At 49.2% G+C, this 14,172-nt stretch overlaps 1 pseudogene; it reads right to left on the bottom strand.

The window, feature by feature from the left end:
• Positions 1 to 4,941: 4,941 nt before the first annotated feature.
• LOC141998079 (butyrophilin subfamily 2 member A2-like) lies at positions 4,942 to 10,809 on the bottom strand (annotated as a pseudogene).
• Between the last annotated feature and the right edge of the window lie 3,363 nt (positions 10,810 to 14,172).

Genomic DNA, 14,172 nt, shown 5'->3' with positions numbered 1-14,172 from the left:
TGCCTATTGGCTGCCCCGAACGAGGCGTTGTGAGGAAGAGTTGTGGGATGACAGAGAAGGGGCCACGTAATCTACCGGGTCAGTGTATTCCAGGCGCCACGGAAACCGAACTAGGTCACAGGGAATCCCGGTGCCATGGAAACCAGGCCTCCGAGAAACCAGGTGCCATGGAAACCGGCCACCATGGAAAACAGGCACCATGACAAGCATGAGCCATAGAAACCTTGAACGGGCTCGAGCCCCCACCCAGTAACCTGGGAAATTTACACCCCACCCCTGTGCACCTGTGCGAGGCGATACTTCCCCTCTCGCAACACAGTCTGAGTGTCAAAAAGAAACTTTTAATGAAAGGAGGGAAGTAGCTAGGGGTTAATTTGGGGAAACACCGCAAACAGGGCTCATAAACATAAACCACGAGTAAAAGCCCCACCCCCAAGTTGGCTGGGCAGTGTCCTTTCCCCCTCGGGATCTTACGTCCAGCAACTCCAAAGTCCCTTTCACGTGCCCGACTGTCCTCTGCACCCCACGCGCAGTCGCTGTCTTTGGTCAGTGCAGCCCCAGAGTTCAGAGGTGCAGCTGCAGAGTTCACTCCCCCGCCCCCCGCCCCGGGTAAAGAGGCACCTCACTTGCTCCGCTGCTCGGGCGCTCGCTCGCCACCCCTCTCCGCCGCCGCCCTGCCGGCCGCTCGCCCGCCACCCGCTCACCGCTTCCGCCGGCCACCGGCTCCCCGCTCTCGCCGCCCCTCTCCGCCGCGCTGTCAGTCACTTCTGCTGCCACCTGCCTCTCTGCTGTGACCTCTGCACATCTGTCTCTCCGTGATTGTCAGCTCTTCGCAGGCAGGGCACGAACACTGCCCCACCCCAAGTGATTTCAGCTGTCACTGGGCATTTCCCATAACAAAGAGGCTCCTAATGAAGCCTGCTTAGCTCTATTCTGTGAACAGTGGGAGAAACAGGTTAAACCCATCTAGGAAGGACCCTTGATGAGGGTCTGCAACCTCCTGACTGAGGATACCTGTCCCCATCCCTTTTCCTTTCACAGGGCGCTGACATTCGAGCCCCTGGCTTAACAACGTTCTTTCAACTGCGGGTGGCCTCTCATTTGGGACAGGTTAAGCACAGTCCTGCTTTCCTGTATTCCTACAATAATTACAACCTTGGTAACCATATTTCACTACCCTGTATTCAGTACTAAGGTGATTTGTACCCAACACCAGCCAAAGTTGATCACTTTGACACCACTGTATCTGCTGAATATGTAATCAGAGCAGGAGCAAACTGTATTTACATAAACACACACTCTTCTCTTCTCCTCCCAGCTAGCTGTCAGGGCAGCATTCAGTCAGACCCCGCTCACAGAAGTGTAAACCCATTTGTAGACACTAAGGGCAGGTCAACACTAGAGCCCAGGTCCACGCTCTGAGATCGATCCACTGGCGGTCAATTTAGCGGGTCTAGTAAAGACCCGCCAAATCGACTGTAGATCGCTCTGCAGTCGACCCGTTCTCTACCCCAGATGAGAAGAGTAAGGTAAGTCGATGGGAGATTTTCTCCCATCGACCCCCCCATGATGTAGACCCCGCAGTAACTCGACCTAAAATACATTGACTCCAGCTAGGTTATTCATGTAGCTGGAATTGCATAGTGTAGGTCGACTTACAGCGATAATGTAGACATTACATTGGTTTACACATGGCTTACATCGATTTCGGGACTTGGTCCAAGTGTTTTATATCATTGTAACTTAATTTGGTAAGGGATCCATTTAATTTAAATCGATATAAGCCTAAATTAGTCTTGCTTAAGGTGTGACTGGAGGATCAAAGTGATGTCGGGCTGGAAAGGATCTCGAGAGGTCCTCTAGTCTTTCCCCCTGCACTGAGAGAGGACCAAGTAAACCTCGAACATCCCTGAGAGGTGTTGGTCCAACCTGATCTTAAAAACCTCCAATAACTGGGATTCCACAACCTCCCTAGGTAACCACTTTGATGCTTAACTAGCCTTAAAGTTAGAAAGTTTCTCCTAAGGTCTAACCCCAATCTCGCTTGCTGCACACTGAGCCCATCACTTCTTGTCCTACCCTGGCTGGACGTGGGGAACAATTGATCACTGTCCTCTCTGCAGCAGCCTTAAGCATATTTGCAGACCATCATGTCCCCACTCAGCCTTCTCTTCTCTAGACTAAACATGCCCAGTTTTTCAACCTTTCATCACAGGTCTTGTGTGCTCAGCCTCCCATCATTTGTGCTGCTCTTGTCTGGACTCTCTCCAATTTGTTCACATCTTTCTTAAAGTGTGGTGCCCAGAATTGGATACAGTACTCCAGACGAGGCCTCCCCAGTGCCATATAGGGTGGAACAATCATCTCCTGCATCCTACACCCAATACTCCCGTTAGTACATCCAAGAATGGAATTTGCCTTTTTCGCAACAGCATCACAGTGTTGACTCATATGTCATTTGTGATCCTTCGTAAGCCCCAGATCCTTTTCTGCAGTTCTGCTGCCTAGCTAGTGATTCCTCATTTTGTGTTTGTGCATTTGATTTTTCCTTCCTAAATATAATGCTTTGCACTTGTCTTCATTGAATTTCATCTTGTTGATTTCAGACCAATTCTCCAATTTGTAAAGGTTGTTTTGAATTCTAATCCTGTCCTCCCAAGTGCTTGCCACCTATCCCATCTTGGTGTCATCTTCTCATTTTATAATCATCTTCTCCTCTCCATGGTCCCTCTCCATTAGCCAAGTCATTAATGAAAATATGGAATAGTACCAGACCTAGGACAGAGCCCTATGGGACCCCACTCAATATGTCCTCCCATTTGACAGCAAACCATTGATAACTTCTCTTTGAGAACAGTTTTTCACACAGTTGTTCACCCACCTTATGGTAATGTCACGTCAACCATATTTTCTTTGCTTATGAGACTGTCATGTGGAACTGTGTCAAAAGCTTTAATAAAGTCTAGATATAACACACCTACTGCTTTCTGCCATCCACTGCGCTGGTTATGCTGTCAAAGAAGTAAATCAGATTGTTTGGCATGATCTGTTCATGACAAACCCACGTTGGCTGTTTCTTATAACCCTATTATCTTCTAGGTTTGAACAAACTGAGCATGTAATAATTTGTTCCAGTATCTTTCTGGGTATTGAAATTAGGCTGGCTGCTCTCTAATTCCCTTGATCTTCCTTTTTTCAGATAGGTAAACATAGCACCTTTCTCCAGTCCTCTGGGACCTAACCAATCCTCCTGACACTCTTGAAGATACTTCCTAAGGGTTCCAAGATGGCTTCAGCTGGTTCCTACGGTGAAAATTCTTCAGGACCACAAACGTAGATGTATTTAACTTATCTAAATATTCTATAATCTGTTCATTCGCTGTTTTTGTTTGAGATCCTTTCCCCGTGTTAATATTAAGCATCTGGTCACAACTAACCGTTCTGGTAAAGACCTGAAGCAGAATACGTATCCCACACTTCAGCCTTCAGGGGCAGTAGTACAGGTTAGAATTCTTTCATGGGAAACTGGCTTCTCCAGGGAAATGAAGAATGTGGTGGGAAATTTTTCATTCCTTTGATTTTTCAGTTTTTTGATTAAACTAAAGGACAAATTGTTTAATTTTTTGAATCAAAACATGCTTTTGTGAGTCTTGGCTTCTGAAAAAGTGAAACAAACTTGGAATTGTGGGGGTGTCTGCTCACTTTTCCTTCTCTCCTCTCCCCCCTACCCATTTCCCAATGGAAGGGAGAGAAAAGGCAGAGTGAAAAGTGTGGGGGGTGGGGGGAATATAACAACAAAAGAACTGAAATGTTTTGTTAAGTTTGGTTTAATTTTTTTCAACTAAGGAAAAATTCCACACAAATTGTCCAACAAAACAGCACTTTTTAAATTTCCTTCCATTTAAACATTTTTAAAATTAATTCGGCAGAGACAATATTTTTCTCCTAGCTCTAAGAAGCAGCACCCGCCCTGCAGCCCTCAGGAAACGCTGACTCGTACAACAGTCGTTTAATCATAAAGAAAGTGAAATTTGTACCGTTAACTGACAACGGTTAGCCCAACAGTGAAACTTTATAACACAATCGGCCAGTATTAGCTTTGCCAGAAACACTGGCTACGGGAACAATCACGTCACCCTCTCAATTCTTTCACGTGTGCTGGCAAAGGGACGATTCCTCGGTCGAGCTTCGGGATTCCACAGGGTATTGAGCTGTTTGTTCTGACGAGAGAGCTCACGGCACCGGATATTTAAAGGCTCAATCCCTTTGAAACATCTGGCCCACAGACCAGTGTCCGATCCCTCCCTTGCCTCTGTGTCAGGAACCGCAGATCTCACACGCTGGCCCACAGGGCGCTTAGGAGCTCGTCAGTCCGAATCCGCCACCCCGTGTCCTGCTTACGCCTGCTAGATCAGCAGCCGAAGGGTAGCAGAGGACTCCAGTCCTGGGCTCTGATTGGTGGACCCCTGGGGGGCCCGACTGGTCCCCAGCCTCTCTGTCCCCCAAGCCAAGGGGCAGGACCTCGTCTGGGCAGCTGGGTCCTCCCTGCTCAGCTCTGCTTCCCCCGGCAACACCTGCTCCTGATCTCCTGGGAACCTGACGCCTGGTTTGCCCTCTGGTCTGTCCTCCCCCCGCCCGCCCCCACCCAGCCTCTTCAGCCGGCCTCCCCCCTGCTCTCCCCACCCCCCAGTTGAGGGGTCTCTCCCTGGCCCTCGACTGCGCCCCTCTCCCACAGGGGGGTCCCTCCTTCCTTGGTGGGACCCCCCCCCACTCCACACAGAGTCGGCCTCCAAGGAGCAGAGAGACCCAGCCTAGAGCGCCGCCTCACACAGACCTCCACAGCCATAGAGCTACGGGGAGAGCGTCACCCCCTTCAGCCCCGTCTGTGTGGGGGGGAGACTGGCTGAGTCCTCCAGGCCATAGAGATCAGGGGGGTGGGGGCTAGAGGAGCCGCACGCTAACACCAACCCAGAAGAGCGGGCGGATTCTCTCCCCGGCGAAAGCGGCCGGCGGGAAAGTGATGATCGGGTCCCCGCGACCAGCATCGAAAAACGCCCCCTGCCCCCCCGTCATAGTCCAGATAAACCCGGATCCTGCGGGGTGCCCGGCTCGGGGACAAGGGGGTACTCTGCCCAGGGGACGTGAGAGCCCGGTACTGATCCTCACTGCACGGCACAGCCCAGATCCCCTCATCGGGGTTAGGGTGGATCCGTCCCTTCCTCCTCACAGACTGTCTGGCCACCCCCACAGCACAGACTCCCATTGCCTCCACCCCCACCTCCACCTCCCAGTAATGTCGGCCCGAGGTGAATCCCTCACAGCCCAGCACGCAGGACTTAGTGTCAAATCTCTCAGGGTTGTCAGGCAGATCCTGCCGTGTGTCTCCCCATCTCACACGTCTCCGATCCGCAGACACGAGGAGGTCGGGATGGGCCGTGTCTGGATCCAGAGTCACGTTCGCTGCAGAGAGAGAATCAGAGCGTGAGGGGCAGAGCTCAGCCCTGGGGCAGGGTCTGTAGAGCCCCTCTGCCAACTTCACAGGGACGGGGGGGCCTCCCTTGCACCGGAGCTATTTTCTGGGGACTGTTTCCATGCACATTAAGGCCCCTTTGCTCTGACAGAGCAGCATAAAAGGGCCTGACGATCAGGCCCATGGAATCTTTCCCCATCTGCACCCACCTCTCCCCACAGATGTGATTAGAGACCCTGGCATGATAGGAGGCTCCCAGCAGATTACAGGGAATCCGAAGTCCCCCTGTCCAATGATGCAACTCTTCACAGCCCCGTCTCCTTGCAGAGCCCCCTCCCTCCTAAAGATCAGCCAGCTGAGCAACAGAAAAACTGCTTTTATAGAGATATCACTGGCTCCCCTTGACTCTGTGTAGCTGTGGTGTGGTTGAGGACACCGCACACTTCCTGAATGGCTGCTCGTCTTGTGCTGGTCTATCAGGGGGACTTTCCAAACTCCACACTGATGGCCCCAAGGCTATGCAATGGCTAATACAATATTGCCAACTTCAAGAGATCAAATCTGATGAGATTGGCCCAAAAATCATGACATTTTTTAAAAGGATCATATTGTGGTTTTTAGGTCAGTCTCTTGATTTTTGAACTCCCCTGGCCCCTCCCCAGGGTGTGAGCATGTGACAATTAGTGTTGCCCACTCTCCCACATGTACTGGATAAGGTGATTTTGGCTCCTGCTGCAGGAGCTCTCACTGCCACATCTGTCCGTCTCCTGCCCAGCAATTAATCCTGTCCCCCAGACCCCCATCCGTTCTGTCCCCATCCAGCCCCCCCCATTCAGTCCTGCAGCCCCCATCATCACTGCCCAATCAGTTCAGCACCCCTACCCCACTGCCCTCCCAGCACTCACCCTATCTGCTCAGAACCCACCATCAATACAGCCCCCCCAGCCCATCAGCCCCCCACTCACTTCAGGCCCCCTGCAGCCCCCAGGCCATAATAAAGCCCTCCCAGCCTCACTCTGCCCCTCCTAGGGTTTGTCACCCTCCCTAGGCCTGGGGGCTACCGTGGGGTCCCCTCTCCCACTTCCCAGGCTGGCTGGGGAGCAGCTGCACTGGGTGGCTGACAGCAGGAGTCCCAGCCGCGCCCAGGGCCGCTGACGGGATTTTGAAGTAAAATTAGGCCTCGTTTTTAGAACTCTCAAACGTGGGGATTTTTTTTTTCCAGCCACAGCTGAGAGCTCTGTCGCGAGATCATGAGTGAGGCTTCATTTTACTCAGAAATCGCATCTCTCACCATCAATTCATGAGAGTTGGCATGTCTGCAATAGGTGATGTCTACCTAACCCCTTTGGACATTTTTAACATTTTTTCCTTTGGCTGATAAAGTAGAGAGAGAGAACAGAAATATCTATTTCTGTAGGTCGAATTTTCCCAGTCTTCACTATACCACTTATGCATTTGCTCCTAATAATCATATGGCCAGGGGATGTGATGTACGCGCATAAAGAGTTCTGAGAATGAGGTGCGATGTTCTCTCATTTTCCGAAAGGCTCATTTTTAAACTCTTAGATCTACAGAGATACACTGCTCGCCCCCTCCCCGGCACCCCAGCCCATCTGGTTACCAACCATTATTTACAAATCCTAAATTCTAACAGAGAAAAGAATCGACTTTTCTGTTTTCAGGAATGATCTGGGCAGCCACCAGTAATATGTTGCTCAGCTCCTGTCAAATGCAAACTTGAAACAAACCCTGAACTACGGTGCTGCCAATGAGCCACCATAATTCTTATGAAAGTTTGCACTCCCCCTTTGATCTGACAAATGCACCTTTCTCCATCTGCTGGCTAGACGACAGTGAGTCTAGAGGAAGAAAAGGGTGAAAAAGATGAAATGTCGTGTTGTCATGGTTAGGGATATATTCACATTGTTCATGTTCTAACACAAAAGAAAATGAAAAGAAAACAAACTTTATGAAGTTCTAGTTAAGGAGGTTAAGTGCAATTCAGACCAGTACAAACCATTACACACCTCACTAAAAAATATCCGGTTTCAGAGTAACAGCTGTGTTAGTCTGTATTCGCAAAAAGAAAAGGAGGACTTGTGGCACCTTAGAGACTAACCAATTTATTTGAGCATGAGCTTTCGTGAGCTACAGCTCACTTCATCGGATGCATCCGATGAAGTGAGCTGTAGCTCACGAAAGCTCATGCTCAAATAAATTGGTTAGTCTCTAAGGTGCCACAAGTCCTCCTTTTCTTTTTAAAAAATATCCACAAACATTACAAACTAAGGACATGACCTAAGGTTACATGACAGACCCAGAGATGTTTTACACAGCGATTACACACCTGTGGCTGGCTCATTTTTAAGAGTGTGGGTGGATTAACCATTGGAAGAAACTGCCAAGCCAAGTGGTGGATTCTCCGTCTCTTGACGGGGCGCCAGAACAAGGGCGGGGGTGGGGGGATCACTTTTAAAAGTGGGAGAACTCTGCTCTCTCCCTTTGTACCTGCCTTAAAGCAAGTGACAGGGGAGGGGGTGGAGAGGAGTGAGCAGGGGGCAGGGTCTCAGGGGAAGAGGCGGAGCAGGGGTGGGGCCATGGTGTGGGCACCGCTGGCCCCCCCACTTCTCGGGCGCTTCAGGTGTTACTGTCTGTTGATCTCTCTAAATCAAGACTGAATGGCTTTCTGCTTTCTGCTTTAGTCAACTCACGTTAGGATTTAATCAAATACAAGTTATTGGGCTGAATACAGGAATAACTGGGTGAAATTTAAGGCCCTGTGATACAGAGGCACTGACTCTGTGGGTGCTCCGGGGCTGAAGCACCCACAGAAAAAAAATCGTGCGTGCTCAGCACCCACCAGCAGCCCCACAGATCAGCTTCCCCCCTACCCCCCAGTGCCTCCCGCCCGCTAGCTGGCCCTGTCCATCAGCTCCTCCCCCTGCCTCCCAGTGCCTCCCACCCACCACGGATCAGCTGTTCAGCAATGGGCAGGAGGCGCTGGGGGGGAGGGGGTGGAGCAAAGGCGGGAAGGGGCAAGGCAGGGCAGGAGGAGGCAGGCCAGGGCCTTGGGGGAAGGGGTGGAGTGGGGGCAGGGCCCGGGGCAGAGTCGGGGTCAAACACCCCCGGGGGAATGAGAAAGTCGGAGCCTGAGCTGTGATATACAGGAGGCCAAATGTGATGACCTTATGGTCCTTTCTGGCCCTCAACTTTATGCATTTATGAAACTCAGTAATACCATGTGGCAATGAGTTCCACGGGTTAAAAGTGAACTGTGTAAAAATAAGTATTTCCTTTTCTCAGCTTAATGCTAGTTGCCTTTCAGTGGCACTGAACATCCCATTGGTCTTGTATTGTGAGTGTGGGTAAGCAGGATCACATGACTTACATCCTGTACACCATTTAAGTGAAATAATTAGGGACAATCCTTGTGGGGATGTAGATACCCATCGTACCAGGACCCGGAGTGAGACCCACTAAGCCATTTCAAAGATAATTTATGTTTTTATCTTGTTCTTTGGATAATACAATGGTCAGTCCACTAGCACAGGGGCTCTCAGCTTACAAAGGCCAGGGCGTGTCCACCCCACACTGGGGAAGGCAAATGACTTAATGAACTTGCACTGCCCCAGGGAGCCTTGAGCAGGGTGAGTCGGTGCAGTTCTGGGGTGCAGGGCTGGAGCTGGGGGGAACTGGCTGGCGCCTTCTATTGCTGGTTCATCAATGGCCGGGAGCGGAGTCGTGTAACACAGCTGGGCGTGTCCCTGCCCGTGGGTGTCTGTGTCAGCGCAGGGCCCGTCAGGCTTGTAGCTTGACATCAGCATCACAGGGCGAGAGGCAGCCCAGGCTGGGGATTTGGAGGGCTCAGCAGTCCCACCGTCCAGGCTGCACCCCGGGAACCCCGTCCCACTAATGTAAATCTCCCTTGTTGCAAATTAAAGCGATTATTTCTTGTTCTACCCGCACTGGACTTGAAGCACAAGTGATCACCGCTCTGTGTAGAACAGCCTCAGACATACCTGAAGACTGTTATCAGGCCCTCCCCGAGTCTTCTCTTCTCTACACTAAACACACCCATTTATTGCAACCCTTCCTCAGAGCTCATCCACTCTAAACCTCTGATCATTTCTGTTGCTCCCCTCTGAACTCTCTCCAATTTTTCCACATCCTTCTTAAAGTGCGGTGCCCACAACTGGACACGGTATTCCAGCTGAGGCCTCACCGTGGCAAGAAGGGTGGAACAACGTCCTCCGGTGTCTTACGTACGACACTCCTGTTAATACTGTGGCAGATACTTAAGAACAATATTTTAGTAATGAGACCAGACTAATAAAACATTGGTATTAACCTGAGCTTGCCCAGAACCTCTTTTTTAACTCCAAAAAGGACCCAGAACACACAATTCTGAAGTGGCTCATGGGACCAAAACGATACGCATAATACAACTAACTGAGAATAATGCTATCCCACAGAAAACCTTTTCTGAACCCACCTTCAGGGGCCAGTTACAGGCAAAAAATAGCTTTATTTTCTGTGGTGGCACAAGGGACCAAAATGATTCACATACAGTGGGGTGCCATCTGTAAATGCAAGTCTGCATTGCGTGCCTGACCGCCTGTGCATTGTCTAACTGGTGGCCTGCAGGCTGGATCCAACACACGGGACGATTCTGTCTGGCCCCGATGTAGGACAAAACGGTATCCTTCACACAGCAGGACCTCGCACACAGTGCATGCGCGATCATGTGGACACCGCATGGAGGACGCCATTTTGGACTGCCTACGGCGTGCAAATGAGTTGTTGCATGCCTTACTAAAACGGTCACGGCCTGCGACGGTACACGTAATACAACTAACTGGGAACAACACGACAGAAAACCTTTGCGGAAGCCACCTTTAGGTGCCCGTTCCAAGCTCCAACTAGCCTTATCAATAAAACTGCCCAGAACACTGGGTTCCAAAGAGACACAGGGAACAAAAATATGCCAGAAACACATCTCGATAAATAAAACTGTTGAAAAACCAGTGGGTACTGCTACAGACACTTCAGAACAATGTTTTATTAATGAGCACTGACTCATTACACACGGTTATTAACCCTTTCTAACTCAGAACCTTTTATCTGAACACAAAAAAGGACCTGAAACACACGGTTCCAGAAGTGCTTGGGGGACCAAAGTGATACACATAATATAACTCACTGAGAATAATGCAATAATACAGACAACTTCCTCCAAACCCACCTGCAAGTGATTGTTCCAGGCAGTAAATGGCTGTATCAGTAAATCCGCCCAGAACACTCAGTTCCGAGGCAGCCCAGGGGACAAAAACGACAGGCATGATACAACTGAGAATAATGCGATACGCCAGAAAACCGCTGACAAACCCACCTGCTCAACCAACAGCTTTATTATACAGACAGTACATTCAGGTGAGACTATAATGCTAATGAGAAACTTGTCCAAACCGACCTTTAACCCGGGTTGTCGGGTGATAATTAGCTTTATTACTAAAACCATCCAGAACACCTGGTTCCAAAGTGGCACGGGGACAAAAATGATGCATGTAATACAAGGGAGAGCAGCATGGTACTACGGAAAACACCGGCCAAACCAGCCTTTAAGTGCCTGCTCTGTGCAATGAAGGGATTAATTATTAATAGAACACTCTGTTCCAAAGTGGCCCAGAGGATGGAAGTGAGTTGTTTGCCTCCTACTGCCTGGCTCTGGTTAAAAAGTCTGCAAAAAGAAAAGGAGAACTTGTGGCACCATAGGCCTTGTCTATACTGGGGGGGGGGGGAATCGATCTAAGATACGCAACTTCAGCTACGAGAATAGCGTATCTTAGATCGACTTAGAATCACTTACTTTGCATCCTCGCAGCGCGGGATCGACGGCCGCCACCCCCCCCCCCGTCGACTCCGCTTCCGCCTCTCACCGTGTGGAGTTCCGGAGTCGACGGCAGAGCGAGCGGGGATCGATTTATCGCGTCTACACTAGACGTGTAGACGTGGCCTTACAGACTAACAAATTTATTTGAGCATAAGCTTTCGTGAGCTACAGCTCACTTCATCGGCATGCATCCATTCCAGTTTTTACACCGTCCCGTGATTTCTTACCTTTTAATCCTCAGCAGCCTCCTCTGTGGGAACCACAGTGTGTTCTTTGTGATCTCGGGACAGATGGCAAACCATACAAATGGGTGTTTGATCCTCTTGGCAGAAGACATCTAAAGCCCTCTTGTGTATTTCACACACTCTCTCAACTTCTGGTTCTTTTGTTGACTTCACTGTAAACATTCTGGAAGCTTCTACAATATTCCTCAGCTGTCTGTTTGGTTTGAAGTTTCTCTGGGAGAAGGTTTCTCTGCACTCAGGACAGTGGAAGTTCGTACTCAACGCCTCCCAGCACTGAGTGATGCAGGCCTGGCAGAAATGGTGCCCACAAGCTAGAGACACCGGACCTTTAAAATAATCTAGGCACACCGAACAAGTCAGTTCAGCTAGGAGCAGTTGTGGGGGATTCGCGGCAGCCCTGGCTGCTTCTGCAGAGAAGAAAGGAATTTAGTTTCTTTTTATTGTTCTCAGAAATGGGCCGATTCTGAACTTTGCACACCAAACAGGCGTTTCCTACGTATATGTTGCCTCATGTTACTCTTGGGAGGCTGGAAACTCCCTTTGGTCGGAGTTAGCACCTGGAGGAAGCTCCATGACAGACTGTGGCGTGGCAGCCCCGGACGCTGTGGATCCCTGCCATGGTGCAGCAGGGCCAATCCGCAGAACAGCTGATTGAAAACCAGCACCTGCCACATCCACCCGCAGCTCTCCAAAGCATTTCTTCCCGCCATCGCTGGGTCGCTGTGTTGTGGGACTCCAGAGGTACCTACAGCTTGGCATTGTCTGCAAACTTTGTAAGTGTACTCTGTACCATTATCCAAATCTATTATGAAGATATTGAGCAGACCAGGACTCAGGACAGATCCCTCCCTGCAGGACCCCACTCAATATGCCCTTCCAGCTTGACTGTGAACTATTGGTAATTATTCTCAGAGTACTGTTTCCCAGGCAGTCGTAAACCCACCTTATAGTAAGTTTGTCTAAGTTATATTTACCTAGCTTGCTTATGAGAAGGTCATGTGAGACAGTATCAAAAACCTTACTAAAGTTGAGATATGCACATCTGCTGCTTCCCTCCATCCACAAGACTTGTTACTCTGTCAAAAAAGGATATTTGGCTAATTTGACATTATTTGTTCTTGACAAATCCATGTTGACTGTTGCTTATCACCTTATTATCTTCTAGGTGTTTACCAGCTGATTGTTTGATTATTTGCTCCATTATCTTTCTGGGTACCGAAGTTAAACCGGCTAGCCTATAATTCCTTGGGTTGTCCTTATTCCCCTTTTTATAGATAAGGACTATATTTGCCCTTTTCCAGTCCTCTGAGAACTCCCCTGTCCTCCATGAGTTCTCAAAGATCATTGCTAATGGCTCAGAGAACTCTTCAGCCAGTTCCTTAAGTATTCGAGGATGTATTTCCTCAGGCCCTGCCAATCTGAAGACAGCTAACTTGTTTAAGGGCTTGTCTACACTTACAATGCTACAGAAGCAGACTGGTACGTCAGTGTAGACTCTCCCCAGGGTGACGGGAGGAATTCTCCCGTTGGCAAAGGAGGTGATACACCTCCCTGTGAGGCGATCCACCTCCCTGTGAGGCGGCAGGTAAGTCAATGGAAGAATTCCTCTGTCGACCTAGCGCTGTCTACACTGGGGGTTAGGTCAGTATGGCTACATCTCTCCAGGGTGTCCGGAGCGACATAGCTCTACGACAGTAAAGTCTAGGGTAGACCAGGCCTAAGTGAACTCACGGCAGCGCTTTCACTGTGCTCTCCGAGGGCAGGTTTAACCCAAAGCGCTCTGCATCTGCAAGTGTAGCCAGGCCCTATGTTAGTCGTCTGATCACAGCTAACCTCTTTTGTGAAAACGGAAACAAAAAAGGCATTGAACATGTCAGTCATTGCTGCATTGCCTGTTATTGTCTTTCCTGCATCCTTGAGTAATGGGCCTGCTCTGTCCTTGGTCTTCCTCTTGCTTTTAATGTATTTGTAAAATGTCTTCTTGTTCCCCTTCATGTCCCGAGCTGGTTTAATCTTGTTTTGGGCCTTGGCCTTCCTAATTTTATCCCTACATGCTTGTGTTGTTCTTTTATATTCGTCCTTCATAATTTGACCTACTTTCCTCTTTTTGTACGACTCTTTTTTGGGTTTCAGGTCAAAAAGGTCGAAATGTTCCTTTTGACCTTCCAGAATGGATTGGTTCACGTTTTGGTTTCAAAACATCTTTTCATTTTGAAATTTTATCTTCTTTTTTAAGTCAAAAGCAGAATGAAACATTTTGATTTCATCAGAATAAAATGTGTTGATTCATAGAACAATAGAAGATCAGGTTTGGAAGGGACCTCAGGAGGTCATCTAGTCCCACCCCCTGCTCAAAGCAGGACCAATTAATTCCCAACTAAATCATCCCAGCCAGGGCTTTGTCAAGCCGGGCCTTAAAAACTTCAGAGGAAGGAAATTGACCCCACATGATTTTTTTTGTCAACATTTTCATTTAATGGGAAATTTCAATGTTTTAAATTCTGATTCAGAATCCAAATAAATTTTGAAATGTCAGAACTTCCCATGGAACAGAAATTCTGTTTCAA

Source organism: Natator depressus, chromosome 14 (genome assembly GCF_965152275.1).
Source record: "Natator depressus isolate rNatDep1 chromosome 14, rNatDep2.hap1, whole genome shotgun sequence".
In the NCBI taxonomy this organism is placed as follows: domain Eukaryota; kingdom Metazoa; phylum Chordata; order Testudines; family Cheloniidae; genus Natator; species Natator depressus.
This window is presented reverse-complemented; position numbering and strand designations above follow the sequence as displayed.